Here is a 20,641-nt window from a genome sequence, read left to right as displayed (position 1 = left end):
AGGACAATATGGCAGGTGACGTTAAGATTCCACGCTCTACCTTTACAGGTTGTTACAAATGCTTTTAAGGGATGGATGTGTACAGGGCTTTGTATGTTTAGGTAGGCAATTATATCTATCAATTGGATCAAAGGTTATTGTGTTGTGTGTTCTTTCATATGTAGATTTAAGTGTAATGGAGTGTGGGGCGGCTGGTCTGGGCCACCATGGAATTGGAATGTGTGCTTCTGGCAAGATATCCAGCAGATATCTTGGGGCACTGTGGTGCTGGTAAAAGACAACCATACTTTTTTTATTTTTTATATTTTACAACAACAGATGGCGAACCAACCTGTGGGCAAGAATCCACTAGTAATACTAAGAGTTGAGAGAAAGTTTTATTTTCTAAGTAAGAGGAAGCCAGCGCCATGTTGAGTCATGTGATATCTCTAGTGAGGGAATTCAAACAAAGAAACAGGGAAGCAGCCTGGGCTGGCAGGCTGTAGGTCCCCTGTTGTGTGATAAGTAATGGCAGATCAGAGTGTTAGAGATTAAAAGCTGCCTTTTAAAGAATTTGCTTAGAAAGTCTTTCAGGATACTCATATTCCTTTTAATGTGGGCTCCACAGGAATTTTGGGTTAGAATCCTAGTTAGACAAGCTACTTCCTAATGACAGGTATTATTAGAAGGTGATTAGGTTTATTTTTAGAAAGAAGAGAGTAAAGAGATTACCTGAATCACATGGGGATTTTCACCCACGGTTCAGAACTTAGATAGGGAAAAATTAGTCACTGACTCCAAGTAGAGAGTTGTGATGAAATGTCTGTAACACCAGGCAGAGTGAATGCAGACATATATTATAGAAGTTATTAAGGGTAAATAAAAATCTGTGGCTCTGGGTAAAGAGCTTAACAGATGGCTATATTTTGGGCAAAACTCCTGATTTTAAGTTGCTTATTGATATTGGAATTGATAGAAGGTATTCACAAGTTATTAAGGTTAAAGAAAAGTCTGTGGCTCCAGGTAGAGAGCTTGGCAGATTGATATACTTTGGGCTAAAGTCCTGGTTTGATAAGTTGCTTATTGGTATTAGAATTGATAGAAGGTGTTTAGTTTGTTTTATGAATTACCCCGCTAAAGGCCATGTGGCTTGTTGATGCTGGCTAGCGAGGATTTGTGGTTACTTTTGATATTTATCACAACAGGAAGCTCGGATTCTCTTAACGTGGGCTCCACAGGAATTTTGGGTGCATTTCCTGATATCACAGAGTACAAAAGCCTATCAGGCTCATTGTTTAGATTACTTCCTTCTTTAAAAATTGTTTAATCTTCACAATGGGTGTGACTTTGAGTTTTATGGTTATATTATTACTCTGGGAGAGAGTGCAAGATACAAGCTTTTCTGGTTACAGACTAAGGAACACAGTATTTTGGGAGAAAGATTTTGTCTGTGTTTTTAAAAAGTGTGATTAGGCTCTGGAAACCTCACAGAGTCATACTGATTGGATTTGATAGAGGGAGACCGCCTGAAAAATTAGACTCAGGAGAATCAAACAAAAAGGTATCTCGATTCTAAACTTTTGTCTTGAGAGTTGTATTTTACAGAGTGTGCCTACTTGGATTTCTGGTCTCAAGGACTTTCAGCTGGGTCCAGTCAGGACACATCGGCTACAGCATTTGCTTCATTCTTCCTTCCCCCTACCCCCAAGGATATCTCAACGCCTATGTACAGCTTGAAGAAGTTATGGAGGAGTCGTCGCCCCAATTCCCTGGACTTTGGGGGGCTGAAAGTGGTTATTCTAAAGTTGTTTTTCTGAGGAATTTAAAATTGGTTGTAATTTAACAGGGAGGAATTAGGTAGATTGAGTTATACAGTCATAATCTCATTTGGTAACTAAGTTAAAATCATATGTTTGCTTTGGTATAGAATTTATTTGTTAAAAGAGTCTAAAAGTACAAGTTTAGGGCCAGTCCTTCTATTGATGTCATTACAAACTTCTGAGTTGATTACACCAGTGAGTTAAGGGCCAAATAAAAACTTCCTGGCTCTGAGTTTGTGAGAGTACTTTCAAGATAATATTAAGATATAAAGACAACAGTCCAGATTGTCTTATATAGTTTTCAAAAACAGAAATCCACAAAATTTGAGATTTAAAGTTATTTATCTTTTGTCAAGACATATCTGCTCCTAACAGTTCCCCTTTGGCGGATTTAATGGAGAAATTGAACATCTCTACCTCCAAGTGAGGCAATACTTTAGGGATAGGCAGCCACTGGACAAAATTGCCTGTTTCATTCGCAGATTATGCTCTCCTGAAAAGGACAAATTGTGCAGAATAGGTGACTGATAAACCCTGCCAAGACAGGGTGATCAGTCCTTCAAAATCTGCATTTCAAGAGTCTGTCAGTTGATTTTGGGCCAGAAGGCTGAAGACTTGCGCTCACATGTTGCTAACAGGGGACTGTGCTAGTGGAGATTTGTCTCTACAACCTCTCAGTTCTGGAAGTTGTGTTAGGCTTCCTATGTGTATAGATATTTGGTCATTCAAAGACTTCTGACATGGTTGAAGACTGGTAGTTTTGTAAACAACCCAAGCTGTTTAACATTGATAAGGATAATAAATTTGAAAGGGTGGTTTTTCAGATGGCAGAGGATCTCAAACCAGGATAAATTATAGAATGGTAATAATTGTACTCAATTTATATATAAGGGAAAAGCCTTTTAACTGGACAAAAAGGGGGAAATGTTGTGGTTTACCCTGGAGTTATCTGTATTTTGATGATAATTCCACTGCTTCAAGTTCAGCTACCTAGTCACGTACTCAGGGATCAGGTGACTTCACCAGAACCTTCTCCGCATTGGATTTGTAAAATACAGGTGAGGGGCAGGTACAAAATAGAAGAAGGCCTGTTGTTGGAGAAGAAGGAAGGATGGGCAGGAGAGAAGTTTGAAGGAAGAGGAGGAGACTGGAACAAACAGAAAGGAAGAGACAGGAGGGAGAGGGAGAGAAGCTGTGGCAGGACAATATGGCAGGTGATGTTAAGATTCCATGCTGTACCTTTATAGGTTGTTACAAATGCTTTTAAGGGATGGATGTGTATTGAGCTTTGTATGTTTACATGGGCAATTATAACACATCGATTGGGCCAAATAAAAAAGAAATAATAAAGAAATCACGAAGGGAGACAACCTTGGAGATAGAAAACCTAGGAAAGAGATCAGGAGTCATAAATGCAAGCATCACCTACAGAATACAAGAGATAGAAGAGAGAATCTCAGGGGCAGAAGATACCATAGAAAACATTGACACAAGCATCAAAGATAATGAAAAACACAAAAAGCCCCTAACCCAAAACATCCAGGAAATCTAGGACCCAATGAGAAGATCAAACCTAAGGATAATAGGTATAGAAGAGAGTGAAGACTCACAACTTAAAGGGCCAGGAAATATCTTCAACAAAATTATAGAAGAAAACTTCCCTAACCTAAGGAAAAATATGCCCATAAACACATAAGAAGCCTACAGAATTCCAAATAGATTGAACCAGAAAAGAAATTCCTCCTGTTGCATAACAGTCAAAACACCAAATGAACAAAACAAAGAAAGAATATTAAAAGCAGTAAGGGAAAGAGGTCAAGTAACATATAAAGGCAGACCTATCAGAATTACACCAGCCTTCTCACCAGAAGATTCTGGGCAGATGTCATACAGACCCTAAGAGAACACAAATGCCAACCCAAGTTACTGTATCCAGCAAAACTCAATTAACATAGATGGAGAAACCAAGATATTCCATGATAAAACCAAATTTACACATCTTTCCACAAATCCATCTCTACAAAGGATAATAGATGAAAAACTCCAAGACAAGGAGGAAAATTGCACCCTAGAGAAAGCAAGAAAGTAATCTTCTTGCAACAAATCCAAAAGAAGATAGCCACACAAACATAATTCAACCTCTAACAACAGAAATAACAGGAAACAACAATCACTATTCCTTAATATCTCTTAACATCAGTGGACTCAATTCCCCAATAAAAAGACACAGATTAACAAACTGGATACACAATGAGGACCCAACATTTTGCTGCTTACAGGAAACACACTTCAGAGACAAAGACAGACACTACCTCAAAGTAAAAGGCTGGAAAACAATTTTCCAAGCAAATGCTCCCAAGAAACAAGCTGTAGTAGCCATTCTAATATTGAATAAAATCGACTTTCAACAAAAAAATTTCAAGAAAGATAAGGAAGGACACTTCATATTCATCAAAGAAAAAATCCACCAAGATGAACTCTCAATCCTGAATATCTAAGCTCCAAATGCAAGGGCACCTACATTCATGAAAGAACCTTACTAAAGCTCAAAGCACACATTGCACCTCACACAATAAGAGCAGGAACTTTCAACACCACATTCTCATCAATAGATAGATCATGGAAACAGAAACTAAGCAGAGGATGGCCTTGTTGGGCACCAGTGGGAAGAGAAGCCCTTGGTCCTGCCAAGGCTGGCCCCCCCCCCCAGTGTAGGGGATTCTCGGGGTGGGGAGGTGGGAAGGAATGGTAGTTGGGGAGGGGAAACATCTTTATAGAAGAAGGGAGAGGGGGATTGGATAGGGGGCTTATGGATGGGAAACCAGGAAAGGGAATGACCTTTGAAATGTAAAATAAAAAATATCCAATTAAAAAAATGCTTTGTATCATGAGAGGTTGCCAGACATCGGAGGGCCTCTGGAGCTCTGGCAGGGACTTTACAGACCAGGTTTCTATGGGACTTATAGATGGATTGTGTTCCTGAATGAGGGAGGTCTTCTGTCGTCCCTCAGATGATGTCTGTGCTCTTCATGCTGATGTTTTCCCAAGACCATGGACAGTTAAGAACAGTTGTGAGCCACATCTAGTTCTTGGGAGGTACATAGATCCTTTCATATCAGAATTTTCAGTAGTAGTAGCATTTGCATTTTGCTGAACTTGGCCTGCCTCATGGAGATGCTGGCATGGCTACCCTGGGCTCCAGTTGGGCGCTGTCTGGGAATCTTGAACCTTTCAGGGTTGGCAGCCATACTTAGAAGTGCAGGTGGCAGATGGGACCTGGCTGAGGCTCACAATTTTTGGTGCTGGTTTAGCACCCTCCACAGCCATCTCCTGAATGAAAGCAGAAGGAAAAAGTGAGCACATTGAGGGGGTAAAACAAACCTGCAAGAGGAGTACATTATGTTGCAAGAGTCCTGTGAGGAGGTGAAGAGATTCTGTGAGGAGTCCGATGAGAAAAATCTGTGACTGTGAACAAAGCAGTATCAGGTAAGCTGAGACAGTGGGAGCAGGCTCTTCACCTATCTAAAATACACACAGACACACACACACACACACACACACACACACACAGACACAGACACACACACAGACACAGACACACAGACACAGACACACAGACACACACACACAGACACACACACAGACACACACACAGACACACACACAGACACACACAAAGACACACACAGACACAGACAGACACACACACAGACACACACATAGACACACACACACAGACACACACAGACACACACAGACACAGACACAGACACACACACAGACACAGACACACACACACAGACACACATACAGACACAGACACACAGACACACATACAGACACAGACACACACACGTGCGCGCACACACAATTCCATCCGCCTACTTATCTATCCACCCACCTAACATCCCATCCAACTGTTCATTTCTGTCATCATTAAAAACAAGTCTTTCTGGGGAGTTAGCTTCTTGGAAGAAACTAGATGATTGACAAGAAAACCCTCCTGGTATACTAGAAGCTGCAGTCCATTGAAGGAGATGGGTCAGTCACATATCACCTGTATGTCATTTATGGTAGGCCGGGTGTTATTCAGGCACTTGAGGAGTAGCATATAGCTTTGAATGTACGAGGTTAGGGGTTCTGTGAGTTCACAGGTGGGAAGCAACTTGCAAGGAGCTGAGCCCCGGGAAGATGCAAAATGAGTGCAGATTTCCCCTCCTACTTGTACAGTACTGCGTGTCAGAAAAGCACTGAGGATAACTTCAGAGCCTTCTACTGACCGACATGGCTGCTGTTCTCATATTTTATACAATGCAATCCATTGAACAGTTGCTGGGGGTAGGTTTTGTGAGGAGACGATGATGGGTCAACTTGGAGTTGACCTTGTAGACATATTGGAGGGCCCAATACCTCCTCCTGCAGCAGAAAGGTTGCTGCAACAAGCCAGTCTTCTCTCTGGCCTTTCTGGGTAATGGAGAGATGTGAGATGTGTGTGTGTGTGTGTGTGTGTGTGTGTGTGTGTGTGGTTTGTGCTTGTATTCGTGGTGTGTTTTTATGTATTCGTGTGGGTGTATGAGTATGGCTGTCGGCTTCTATCTATGTGTGCTTATATATATGTGAATATTTGTGTTTGTGTGTGTCTCTGTGTTTGCATGTGTACACATGGCCATGTGTGTAGGTCTTTGTTTGCATGATATTGTCTGTGTGTATGAGCACACATGCATGAACATACATGCAAATACACAGGTATGGGTGAACATCTGTTTACTCATGTTGTGGGTATGTGTAGGTGTAGGTACCTGTAAGGGCTTTTGTGAGTGTGGTTGCTTGTATGTGGGGAATGTGTGTGTATGTGTCTGTGTGTGCATATCTGTCTACGTGTGTGTCTCTGTGTGTTCGTATGTATGTGCTCATACACACCTTTTACGTTTTTCTCCATATGTGCATGTTCACTTGCTTATGGAAGGGACATCTTTAACAATGATGGTAGCCCACTTAAATGAGAAAAGACTATGCCCACTCAGGTCAGTACCACTCTATTCACTGAACATGGCATGAAGATTCTCATACTTTTGCATGTCTACCCTGGTCCCTAGAACAAAAGGACAAAAAAACCCCAAAAAACCCTGTAATTATAAACTCAAAAATTTTCAGGTGTTTATAGAGGCAAAAAAAATATTTATCTCCAATGAAATCATTTGGAGGAAACCAAAGGAATCCGGTACGTGAGGGTTAGGAGGAGACCGCTGTGGCACGTCAAAGTGCCTGGGAGGCAGAAAGGCTGGCTTAGGGTTTGTGTCCCTTCTCTGTCCTGGGTGAATAGTAAAAGCCCACAGGATGGTGGGAGCTCACCGTTTCTCCCCTGAAGCCCACTTTCTTCTCATCCTCATCGCCTGATAGCATTTTCTTTTCACCGTTGTCTAACCTTGGCTCAGCTAGTGTTAGCCATGGAGCTTGGGCTGGATTTTGTTCTTTGAGAGATTCCGAGTAGCAGCGTGCGTGTAGCTGCTTCCCACCCAAGTAGAAGTCCTCTAGCCGTGCTGATGTGAGAGTACAGGCCAGTGTGAGTGCAGCCAACGGAGGCGCATGATAGTCTAAAGCACTGTGTCTACAGCATTGTCACTGTTGTACTCCAAACCTGTTCACGCTGAGCTAAAATTCGCTTCATTGAAAGTTAAGAGGAATAAGGACCCTTAGATAGCGCTGGTGGTATTAAATGATGGAGCCCTGTGAAAAGTCGTGTACAATTCTTCAAAAAGTAGAACTGCTGTTTCCAGGTGAACTAGTGAGTCCAGAATGACAGGTGAGTGTCCACAGAGAAACTAGGAGACAGGAGGGTTTTCGCAGCATTTCTCAGAGCAGTCCCAAAGTTGAAACTATTAAAATATTCACCAGTCAAAGAATGAAAATGTACGGTGTGGTCCAGCCCTTCTATGGAATATTTTTTGGTATGGAATGATACATTATTTGGCCATGAGAACATCAGCCTTCTGTTATCTAGACAAACCCCTGACACAATCACCTTACAAGGGGGGAAAGTTTTCTTTTTCCTCCTGGTTATGAAGATTTTCTAGTTTCCTGAGCTCTGTGCTTTGTGCATGAAGTGAGGCAAGCTGTGGTTAAAGGAGCTCCTTTTGGAGAAAGCTGGGAAGCAACTGGGAAGCAGTGAGTGACAGCAGGGGGCTGGTCCTTGCTGGAGAACCAAGCCTTTACTACACAGCCTGGGGATCTTGTTAAGCTGGCTTTGTGACAAGGACAAGGACCCCCATGGACCCACTTGTCTGTGCACTTTGCCAGAGCTCTCTGTCTCCTCTGCCCACTGTGTTCTTTTCCCATCCAACAAAAGTTAACTCTCTTTTCTACAGTAGTACAGGTTATCTCCTCTTGCATTAGTATTAATTAACTAATTAATTAATTGCAGTGTGATTTTATGTGTTCATACATGTACATGTGTGTGTGTTTCTGAGTGTGTATGTGTCTCTGTGTGTGCACACACACATGCTTATACCCCTCCCCTAAGTCACAATTTCCTGACAAGAGCAGGAAGGAAGGCTGCATGCAGACCTGCTGAGGCGGAAGGAACTGGTCGCCTACTGAAATGCTTCTCAGGAAAGCTGCAGCATCACTTCAATGTCCCCAGATAAACTTCAGAGCTCAGGCTTGGAGAAGGGGATAAAATCAAGTGGATCCCCTGTATCTTGTCCTTTTCGAGTTTCTCCCAATCTGCATGGCTCTCAGCGGCCCATATGTTGTGGAAAATCTGTCCTGGAACACTGTGCTGATGTCATGATGCTACCCAGACATAGCAAACCCGAGGGCATCATTTTATCTCTTCAAAGCAGTGTTGAAGTGGACCCCATACCAACCTCAAGTGTTGCTGAAAATCATGTACCATAGAGATGTTGGCTGTTCCTCTTTCCTTGTGTTAGTCCTTTGCTCTTCCAAAAGGCAAACAACTGGGGATTCTCCAGTTTCACACCTTGGTGAAGTGACTTGCCTTGTACTACCTTGCAGGAGGAATGACAAATGGCTTTAGAATCATGGAATGCAGCCTACAGGTTCCCACAGCCGCATGGGTGGTCCCCAGTGTGGCATGGCCCTGAGGACTATGTGTCCTGAGGACTTTATGCTGTGATGGAGTTCTGCTCTGTTTGCTGCACTCACGTCCCTCTTAATCTAATTAAGGGGACTTCCGGTCCCTCACTGGGCATTCACAAAATTAATGTCCTTCAGACATTGTCAGTGGAGCACATTATGATTCTATCACCACCCTAGAAAAGAACTTAGAGTTGTAGGTTGCCAACGATACCCACCACCCTCAGAAAACATTTGGGAAAATAACGGTGTTAATGAAGCTATGTAGAGATGTTTTTACTATTGGCTTTGATGTATAAAACCTTAGGGAACAGTTTGAAGTTCAGAAAGGCACACTCTTATTAGTCGAGCTAGGGACCTTTTGTTGTTCAGAGAGCAAAACACTGGCAGCACTGGCTGACGTGACTCTCACTGAGGCTGGGCTGTTGACGATTGATTTCTTACACCCATTTTTGCCCTCAGCTTCCTGATATGATTTATTAAGAATTGCCGACAAGTAGATATGTATTTTGAGGATTTAATGAGGAAGATATGACTGATTTTTATATAAAAACTTAGATTTCTGATTCTTTTAAGATTTTTACAAGATTAATTTTAAAGATAAATAATATAATAATTACTTCTTTCTTTGTAACCGCACATTGCTGCCTGCCAGTGAGAGAGGCTGGCTGAGAAAAATACCTTGCTTGCTCCCACTTGTTAATCTATAACAAGATGCTTGATTATGAATGAACTTGGAATTTCTAGAATCATTTGTTTTCTTTACCTATGCTATGTAATGTTATTTTTTGTAAATGTATTTGAAAACACATTGTTACTTCCATAATTATTCACTAGAAGGAAACTGAAACATAATCACATTGTAATTGTCTACTGCTTGAAAGACTTTGCTGAGATAAACAATGGAAGAAAGAATGATGTGGTATAGATGGAACTTTGTCCGTCCCATCCTCTGACTATGTGTGCATGTGTAAAGTGTGTGCAAAGGGGGGTTGGAACATAGTTGCTACTCGCCAGCCACTGTGTGTACTTAAGTCTGTATGTGTGGAATATTAGGAGCCTGTTTGTTGGAGATTTGCTCTAACCATTTATGTGTGAATATGTATATGCCTATCTGTGTATGTATATATATATATATCTGTATGTATATGTAAGTATGCATGTATATTTGTATAAAGTTATTAGATTCTGCCTTTTGCTTCATTACTTCAGTGCATGCACTCATGCACACACACACACATATCTGTGTGTGTGTGTGTGTGTGTGTGTGTGTGTGCGTGTGTGTGTGTGTGTGTATGTGAATTTTCTCTTTTGTTCTCTTTCTTGCTGGCCCCAAGGAGTGAAGAGTTCATAGCTTTTCGTCTGGACACAGAGTACCAGCCCAAGTAAATTAGGTTTTGTTCCTTTAGGAAAAAATGTCTCTAATTGCTGGCTGCCTTTGGCAGCAGACCTTGTAGGTATCTGAAGCCACCCCAGCCAGCAACTCTAAGCACTGATCACTAATGGCTGCCTGCCTCAGTTTACCCACCACTCGGATGCCAAAGCCAGAGTCATTGGCGCTGACTGTTCCGGGAAAGGATTTATAGAGGGTTTCTGAGCCACATTTGATCTCTGTGGACAGAAGGTGCTTCATGTAGATTTGTTGAGTCTTGAATAAGCACACAGGCATGAAAGAACTGGCTGAGAGAATCACACAGGGGCCAAATATTTCAGGATTAGCCTGCTGTAGACTTCATTCTCCTTCACGAAGCAGCTATCAAACGCTTTGTATATTATGCCAGAAGGGAGTGATAAATTATCCAGAAGCATCCTAGGCCGATAAAGTGTACTCTACGAATTACCACACAATGATAAATCCCGTAGGAACTAACGATTAGGTGGCTGGGAAATTTCAGGTAACTCTCTGATGCTCAGGAACTCTGTTGAGCATTGTTAGTTCCTGTGAAATCAGCTGGAAAGCGCGTGCACAGAAGACAGCACTCCAAATGTACCCAGAGGCAGCCAGATGAGCAAAGATGTTGCCTCCCAGTCCTGGAAATTCTGATGAGATCCAGCTAAGTATAAAGAAAACATGTATGGGAGTCGCTTGTTAATCACGTGACAGTGCAACTGGACAACAACGAACGTGACCTTCGGGGTGCGTGACCTGAGCTTGTAACCAGCGTTGTACCTGCACCTGATGCAGTTTGTACGTGAGCCTCATACGGTCAAAATACCAGTGTCAAAGACAAATTCAAATTCTCAGAACAATCAACACTTGCCAAATCTTGGGGCAAAGGTTTGCAAAAAGAGAACCTAGGTACTCCACAAATTATTTACCATGCAGCTCTGAGTCCCAGCAGAGAGAATAGTGATAGATATGTGGTTAATCTGAACCACAGAGCTGTCTGCACATGGTATAATTTGGGGTGATGTGGGGTGCCGCCAAAGTGTGTAAAAGAGTGGAGGTTATGCTATCTCTGAGCACGGCTGCTCCTAAACTCATGCAACATGAGATGCTCTGGACTCTTCTAGATACTTGCTCCCCATTGTGTGTAGCATGAGAAATCTATCTGGGATATGAAGTGTATCCTCCACAATTAAGTTAAACCCAATGTCATAGACAGAACTTAGGATTCCTACTCCTCTCTTAATAAAGCCCTTGATAAATGATGACATTTTAGCGTTTCAGAGGGATGATCTGAAAAGTGTAACCGTAAATCTTTCTGCGAAAGAGCATCTCAGAGAATCCTATGGGTTCGAACACGTACCTGCAGTTCTTCATTTCGCAAGGTTGTAGGGTTGGACCAAGTCATGATTAGACATAACTGTGTAGTGCCAATAAGAGCTTCTATCAAGCTTCAAAGCTGAGAACCTAAGAAACGTCACTGTTTGCAGCTAATGTAAAAAGCAGAGACTTGGGAATGAACAAAGCTTTAGGCTCAACAGTCACTTAAGAGCTTGCTGTGTGCAGGCCATGTCAGAAAAAGGTGGAATGGTGCTATGGGCTTCCAGGACAATGCTTCGGGAACATTACACTGCTAGAAATTGTATTCTATATTATATTTATTATATTATATTAATTATATTATGCTACAAAGTTATTGGTGTACATCCAGAAGATGTAGGAGTAGGAAGATTTGAGCAGAGCTAAGGTGAGGGCCCAGGAAGACAGGGGAGGTTTGTTTCCACACAGAGAAGTGTAGGAGTCCCCTCTTGCTGACATTACACCAGGTGGGGCGTCAGAGAATGCAGAAACACATCCAGAGCTGCTCAACATTAAGGAGAAAGAACCCAAGACTATAAATTAATACTCGTCCTGATGGGCTGCCAAGAATATTTATTGGAGGTGAGTTAAGTAAACTTAAAAGACTTTGAGCAAAAACCTATAACATGTCTCATGCTTGGCCTTGGGAAGGCTTAACCTACCAAGCCCCCAAAGAGACAAGGCAATGCTGGCCTTGATAGGCTGTTACATCTGAACCTGCCTTTCTACTCTGTCTCCAAGGCTGGCCACATGCTGTAGTTCAGTGTCACCAACTGCAGCAAGAGAATGATGCCTAACTTGACTTCTCTTTGTTTGTGTGATTTTTGGTTTGGGTTCTGTTTGCTTTGAGGTTTGGGCTTTGAGGTTTTGGTATTTATTTTGCTCTTTCTTTTGTTCTGGTCATTATTTTGATATTTTGCTGAAGCTGTGTAGACTGATCCAGCTGAGTAAAGATCCTTTTAAAGCCCCTATTGGTGAAATGGCTGCATTTTTATGAATTAAAAAAGCCATTACCAAGTCTTCACTATTAAGCCCAGCTTTTCCACCAGACGTGGTGTCATTCTCCCGTAGCCCCAGAATTCACAGGCAGATTGAATCTCTGTAAGCTCCAGGCACCATGGGCTACATTGTGAATTCCCCACCAGCCAGTGTTACACAGGGGTATGTTTTGGGGGGCATGGATGTCGTGGTCTACTCTGGATACACACTTCGTGATGGAAAATGTATTCATACTGTATCCTTTAGGTGATATATTTAGATACCCCTAAGGTATGGTACACTGCATTCAAATGTTCCTGAAATAGTAATGCAGACAAAATTAATGAGAGTCACTACTGGACTGCTCTAAAGCCTCACAGGAAATGATATTTCATTCAGGGTGTATACAAGAAATCAGGAAACCTAGAGCCATCTGCCTTTCATTTCCTTAAAATACTGCACTGGTGGGCTGGAGAGGTGGCTCAGAGGTTAAGAGCACTGACTGCTCTTCCAGAGGTCCTGAGTTCAATTCCCAGCAACCACATGGTGGCTCACAACCATCCTTCTTCCGGTGTGTCTGAAGACAGCTACAGTGTATTCATATAAATAAAATAAATCTTAAAAAAAAAATACTGCACTGGTGAACACTGCGATGCAGAGACAATGATGTCCCAGGTAAAGACTTCCCAACTTCCCATGTGGAGACTTCCCAGGCATATTGAGACATGGCTTTATTTTTAGGAACTATTAGCGCGACTACATTTTGGATTTTGTTTGTTTGGTTGGTATTTATTTCATGCACACCACAGGCATGCAATTCCTCTAGCAGCCAGCAGAGGGCACAGGATTCCACCTTTAGCCAGAGTTATGGGCTGGTTAGCTGCCCTGTGGGTCCTCCGGAGGATGAACAAATGCTCTTAATGGAGGAGCCTTCACCAATCCCTACATTTAATCTTTGCCCTTCGGACTTGCGTGTTTTTTTTAATTGAATTAGTTCATCCAAAACCAAAGATAGAAGTTTCTGGAGACCTGTAGATATAGGTGCATGAGGATGGCATGCTAATTTTCCTAGGTTACGAGGCCCCCAGGCAGTGGCTCTTGTGGATTCAAGATAATGCCCAAGAGTCACTTATTGTCAGGGTTGGAGCAGATCTGTCACTTCTCATCTAGGATAACCATGCAGTTAGGCCACCTGATGAAACGCAGAATGGAGAAGATCCTCCTGTGGCCAGAGGTGTGGGAAGGAGTCATGATCGAATGCCAGCCAAACAGCGTTGGGAGGAAGCTTCAGACTATCCCGTGTGGATGGCGCCTGAAGCAGAGGTCACGTGCCTCTGGTGGGGATCATGTCTGTGCAAGGCTAGGAAGAGAGAGCGACGGTTGATGTTGGTCTTTAACCACAGTAGACGTCGGAATGTGTGCAGGAAGTGTTTTTTCCAGATGGCTACTTCATTCTTGTGAAGCTCCCCTTGGAACAGATCTGATTTCTGAGCCTGACAGCGAGTCAGAGTCTCAGAGGGTGAAGGAAAAAATCCCCTGGTCCCCAAACTGGTGCTGTCGAACCAGGGCTTTTAAGCAGCAGCCTGCGGACAATTGGGGGAGGGAGTTCAGCTACTCTCTGTCATTGGTCACCTTCTCTTTCTAGCCTGACACAGAAAGGGACATCTGTAAACACACAGGAAACTAGCTCAGGCTACATTCAGATGATGCTACCAATCACCATCACATGATGTGTGTCATAGTGTCCGTCTTTCCGTTCTCTGGAAGGAGCCTGGGGCTTACGTACTTGTAGGTCCTCAATATAGTGCTTGGCTGTTCTGGTAAATGCTACCTACCAGTCAGGCAGATTAACCTGGCTTCTTCCACTACCATTTATGCAGGTAGATAACAGCTTGACACCAGCCTTTCACCTACTAAAATGTCCTGAGTATGCAGTGTGGCCTGAGGCTCTTCCTTTTTTCTTTCAGAGAGACATTCCTAGACTGGAGAGCATTCTGTCAGCCATTCTCTAGGACCAACCTCATGGCAGCCAAATTGTCTACTGAGTCTCCTCTTGCCGCTTGCCTTGCAGCTGTGTAGCAGATAAACAAAGTTAGAACCCTGGAGTGTAACTCAGGCAGCGTGTGCTTGAACTAGATTCAATCATAGCACTGTGGGGTCAAAGGGAAAGGGAAATGAACCCCATTGCATCCAGAGGTGTGTGATAAAATAAACTGCAAGGCTCCATGGAGGCTTTTAAAGTGCACCGGCCTCCTCATAGATCCCTCCACTGACTCCATTTCTTGCCCTTAGTTGAGCATGTATATTCTTTGGGGCAAGTTTTCATTCTTGGGTTATAAACTAGGACATAAATATAGATACGTAGCTTATTAAATTCTCTGCTTGTAGTGACTGGCTGATGGGATAGCTCAGTGGGTAAAGGTAATTCCGCCAAGCCTAGGGACCTGAGTTCCCTCCCTATGACCCACATGGTAGGAGAGAACAAGCTCCATAAATTATCCTCTGACATTCATGTAGGTGGGGGTGCTAGGTCTTAGCCCACAGCAGCCAAGGTTTCCCACTCCTCACGTACACTGGGAGCTCTCCATCTGATGCTGTGTGCTGTAGTACTGTGTGCTCCATTTGAGAGGTTCAGGACTTTTGTTATTTTCTTTTTGTTGCCCGGAAGCTTATAGAAACCAAGAAGGCCAGCATCAAACCGTCGCCTGAAACACAAGTTTAGGGATTATGGCCATGGGGAAACTAGTAACCAAGCTGGGACCATTGTGAGGCCCAAACTGCTCCAAAAGGTTTTCTATACATGGCCTGGCTAACTGTTGTTGTTTTGTTGTTTGTTTTATTTTCCACCTCTGATTGTCTTAAACAGACCATACCTTGAGACGAAGTCACTCTAATCCCTGTGGCCTGTTGAAGCCCCGCTGGATCTCAGAGGCTGCTTTAGTGAGGAAGATATGGCCTGGAGGATACACAGCTTGCCCAGGTCCCCTGCACTGCCATATGCTCATCTCACCCTCTGACATGAGAGCAGCTATCCACGACCCCAAGTCAAAGGATGCTCACTCCCGGGTTCAGGCAGACACCAGCTACAAACACCAGGCTTCTGGAAGCGTAGATTGACCTGGGAGTAGACAATGGGCCATGGGGGAAAGGCAAGGCCTAGTACAGAATGTCTGAGGGCTTCTCAGGCTTATCCCAAGGTTTTCCCCTTGCTAGGAGTTCTTTAGGTCTCTGGTCTAGGCAGCATAGGAGAGCAATGAAAGTCACCGTCTTGTGAATTTCTCCTGAGACAATGTGCCTCTGTGCTAAATGCACTCAGTGGGGTTGGCCTAGGGTCAGGAAGAAATAGTCATGGTGTAGTTCAGTCCTTCTGAAGAGCCATCTCCTTCTCTCTCCAGCCCACACGGATCGCTCTTGTTCCTCCTTGCTCCCTGGATACTGACATGACAGAGATCTGGTTATGTGTACCCCAAGTTGACAGTTTTTTTTTCTTTTCTTTTTTTCGGAGCTGGGGACCGAACCCAGGGCCTTCTGCTTGCTAGGCAAGCGCTCTACCACTGAGCTAAATCCCCAACCCCCCAATTGACGTCTTTAATGGCCCGGGTGGTCTATTTCAGTCTTGCAGGAAGCAGTGATCTAGCCTCGTATGGTAGCACATGCCTTTAACAGCACCAGAGGCAGGAACAGGCAGGCTTCTGTGCGATCAATGCCGTCTAAACAGTTGCTGGAGACTATAGTTTTATTTTCAGGATCAAGACAACCAGGTTCCTCCACGAGGAGGTTAGGAGACTGTGGGTTCATCTTGGAAGGGGACTTTGTTCTTGTAGGAGGGGATGATGCAAATATTTACAGGTAGAGTGTGGAACCCAAGCCTTCATTCAGCTCCAAGGCATGCAAATCCAGGGGGACTAATGGAGAATCTGTCTTGGCAAATCTGAGTAGACTAACAAGAAAGTCCTACGAGTATTTACTATAAGGAAGTAGTTTTGCCAGTTCCCATACAGGACGATGCACAGCTCACACCTCTATACGGGCCACAGGTACAGCCCAGCAAGTAAAGGTGCTTGCTTCTGTGCCTGACAACCTGAGGATGCTCCAAGGGCAGATGTGGAGGGAAACACCTCCCAAGGATGTCTTCTGACCAAACTCTCCACACACAGCAGCACGAGCTCGCCCATACGCAAATGCAAGAATAAAAATTAAACTTATATGAAAAGTTCTCCATGCACGCAGACTTTTCAATCACTTTTGTTCAAACTAAAATACACGAGTGGCTGTGTTGCCAGCCTGTGCTTCCATGCATCTTGTGTACTCGGTGTCTGGAGACCCCGAGGAATGCATCCTACCCCTTGAAACTGGAGTCACGGACATCTCGGACCACGCTTGCACTCCCAGCTCTTGGGAGACGGAGGAATCCATCAGGGATTTTAGGTCACCGGCAGTACTTCATCCGGGAGGTGGGAGGGAGCGAGTGGGTGGGTGAGGGAGCGTGTGGGTGGGTGAGGGAGTGTGTGGGTGGGTGAGGGAGCGAGTGGGTAGGAGGAAGCGAGTGGGTGGGTGAGGGAGCGTGTGGGTAGGAGGGAGCGAGTGGGTGGGTGAGGGAGCGCCCTCATGGAAGCAGGGGGAGGGAGATGGGATAGCAGGGTTTTGGAGGGGAAACCAGGAAAGAGGATACTATTTAAAATGTAAATTAAAAAAAAGAACAACAGAATCAACTAACTGGAACCCCTCCCCCCATCTCCCAGGGACTACGTTTTATCATCTTAATGTTCAATATTAGCTTTATTAAATAAATAGAGTTTATAAATTAGAAAAAAAAAAAGACCTTCATCAGGTTCTGTGGGATGCTATGTATTGTAATGCTAAATTCTGTTCTGGAGTCCTAGGCCTAGTGGTAAATTCTCACTGTTACGAGCTTTTGTTATGCAAACCTTGCTCTTTAATTTGAAACTATTGGTTAAATAAAATTGGCTACAACCAATTACTGGGGGGATTAGCTATAGGTGGGTTTGGAGTTACCTGGCTGTGGGTGGAGAAGAGGGAAAGAGGAGAAACGGGAAGAGAGAGAGGAGAAGGCACTGTGAGAGAGGAAAGGAACCACAAGCACGTGTCCAGGAGAAACAGGAAGTATTCGGGGTACACCTCTAGAACTGTAGCCAGGCCAGCATTTAGAAAAGTAGATTAGGGGTTACTCCTCCCACAGTAATTGCCAAAGCCAAATAAAATAACGACAGTCCGAGTCATTTATTTGGTTCTACTACAGCCTCCGTCTCAAAAAAAAAAAAAAAAAAAAAAAAAAAAAAAAAAAAAAAAGGGAAGGAGCGGAACATTGGCATGGAGGGGAGGGGAGGGGAGAGAAGGCAATGGTGAAAATGGTCAAAAACATACTTGAACAGAAAGTCTCCAACAGCCAAAGAATGTGCATTTTCCCATTTGTTTGTTTAGGTCCTGAATACAGCCCCCTCCTTCCTATCCTCCCGGTCCCACCCACCCTCCTACTCCTTCTCCCCCATTTCCCTATCTCCTTCTCCCCAATGAAAGGGACCCTCACACATCCCCCAGCACCTACTCACCCTGTGCATCCTCTCCCACTGAGGCCAGACAACAAGGGGAAAGAGATCCAAAGGCAGGCACCAGAGTCTGAGTCAGAGACAGCCCCCACTCCAATCGTTAGGTGTCGCACATGAAGACCAAGCTGCACATCTGTTACATATGTGTAGGAGGTCCAGCCCCTGCATGGTGTTTGGTTGGTGGTTCAGTCTCTGTGAGGCCCCATGGGCTCAGATTTGTTGATTCTGTAGGCCTTGTTGTGATATCCTGACACCACTGGATCCTCCACATTTACCCCAACAATTCCAGAAGACGCTCTGAGCTCAGCCTAATGTTTGGCTGTGGGTCTCTGCGTTTTTACATTTAAAGGATCACCGAGGTTTGGAACGTGGTTCAGTGGCAGCATTTGTGGTAGTGTGGGCATGTCCTGTGTCCAATGTCCAGTGTATAGTGATGAGATAGGCTCATATCTGGGCAGATCATTAGATTTTTCAGTCATTAACTACAAAAAAAGAACATCCCACAAATTTAAGGAAGGCAAAAGGGGTATGCCAGGAATCTGACTAGCCCAGGTCATACCATAGACGCATTTCAAAATTGTTTTCAAAATTCTAAAGATAATTTTATTTGTTTTGCGTTGTTTTTGTTGTTGTTGAAAAGGGGCATAGAGAGACACATTCTAAACTATAAAAAAGCAGAAACTGCCCATCCAGCTTACTAGACCTGACAATTCCAATGGTCATAACCGAAGCGGAAAGGAAATATGTTTACTACTGAGTAATTGAATGAAATTCAGGACCACTAAGCCAGAGACTGTTACAAGTACAGAGAGCATAGATATTATCGATCTCAAATCATTGCAGACCACATAAGCATTTATGGTATATGATATTCTAGTGTTCAGGAAAATAAAACATTAAATAGAAAAATATCTCAGTCAGCCTGGACGAGTTCCCAAGCTTTGAACAATGCTAAGTGGTTGAAGTACGAGTTGCGAGTTAGCCTAGCTATGGAGTTTGAAAGCTGTCCCAGACTGCAGGCCGATTTGTACTAGTCCTTTGTTTTTAATTTGCTTTTTAGTTAAGAGACCTCACTATAACTTCGGGAGAGTCAGTCTCCTTATGATAGGCAGATTCTTATAGTTTTATATTAACTTTATGTTATCTATATATGTTATCAAAGGTTGTTTTAGGAGAACTAACCTTGTAATTAAATTTTTATTTTTCTGGGGCCATGTCCTGTAGACTACATATAGGAGGAGGCCTGTAATCTGATCTGTTGCCAAATCTATTGTTTCTGAGTTTGCTTAGGGCTAGGTGTGCCAAGAGGACTCTGGGGCTACCCAACAATTTTTGTGCTTTTCACAATCTCTGTGGCAAGAAAGACTTCTAGTCAGGCCAGATAAAGTTACTTCATTGGGAGCAGAAATAATTTTCTGGGGCTGGAGAGATGGCTCAGTGGTTAAGAGTACTGACTGCTCTTCTAGAGGTCCTCAGTTCAAATCCCAGCAACCACATGGTGAATCACAACCATCTATAATGGTTCCAATGCCCTCTTCTGGTGTGTCTGAAGACAGCTACAGTGTACTTATAGATAATAAATAAATGAATACTATAAAAATAATTTTCTGGGAAAAAAAGACATAAATGAATCATAACATAAGAAGTCCCCTACAAACGTAATGCACAGAGATTAGAAACCTGAAGTAGAAGACAGAACAAGGGTAAAAGCAGCATCTGTCTTAGTTGTGCTGGGCTGTGTCAAACTGCCGTGCTGGCTGGCTTCTGGGCTCTCGCTGGTTTTCAGTACTCAGAGCTGCACTAACATTTCTCTAACACTGTACACCACATGTGCCCCTTTCCTGTCCCTTGCTGTCCTTTTCATCTCTCATAGTTACTGCAGATGCATCACACTGTCACTCAGAGCTGACAGTGTCACTGTTCCTAGGAGGAACTTGTGTGACCTCACTAGGACTCCTCTGAGAGCCCCTGCCTCTGTGGCACTAACGGCTCATGCTAGGATTTGGAGCTTTAGTAGTAATGTTTCCTCTGTGTCTTTGGGAGAAACAGTTACCCACTGCTTAGTTCAACTCTTTTCCTCCTTCAGAGCAGATCTCAAGAGCTCAGGCTGACCAGTTGCTTGCCAGTCATCTTGCCTCAGCCTCCTGAGTCCAGGATTGGGCTACTACAGCCTGCCTGAAAGCTCTAGCTCTTGGTTTTGATACATGGTAGCTTACATGGAGAGCTGGACTCCTCAGGTGGCTCCAACATGGCAGTTCAGTAGCTTACCATACCCATTGCTGACACCACACACATACACACACACACACACACACACACACACACACACACACACACACCACACCCATTGCTGACAGGACAGTGGCTGCAATGAATGTGTACTGAGGCATCCTGGTGAAATCATGATCACTATATATGCATTTTTCTTTGTCTATCACTGCCCCAGCACACACACA

This window comes from Rattus norvegicus, chromosome 16 (genome assembly GCF_021556685.1).
Source record: "Rattus norvegicus strain SHRSP/BbbUtx chromosome 16, alternate assembly SHRSP_T2T, whole genome shotgun sequence".
In the NCBI taxonomy this organism is placed as follows: Eukaryota; Metazoa; Chordata; class Mammalia; order Rodentia; family Muridae; genus Rattus; species Rattus norvegicus.
This window is presented reverse-complemented; position numbering follows the sequence as displayed.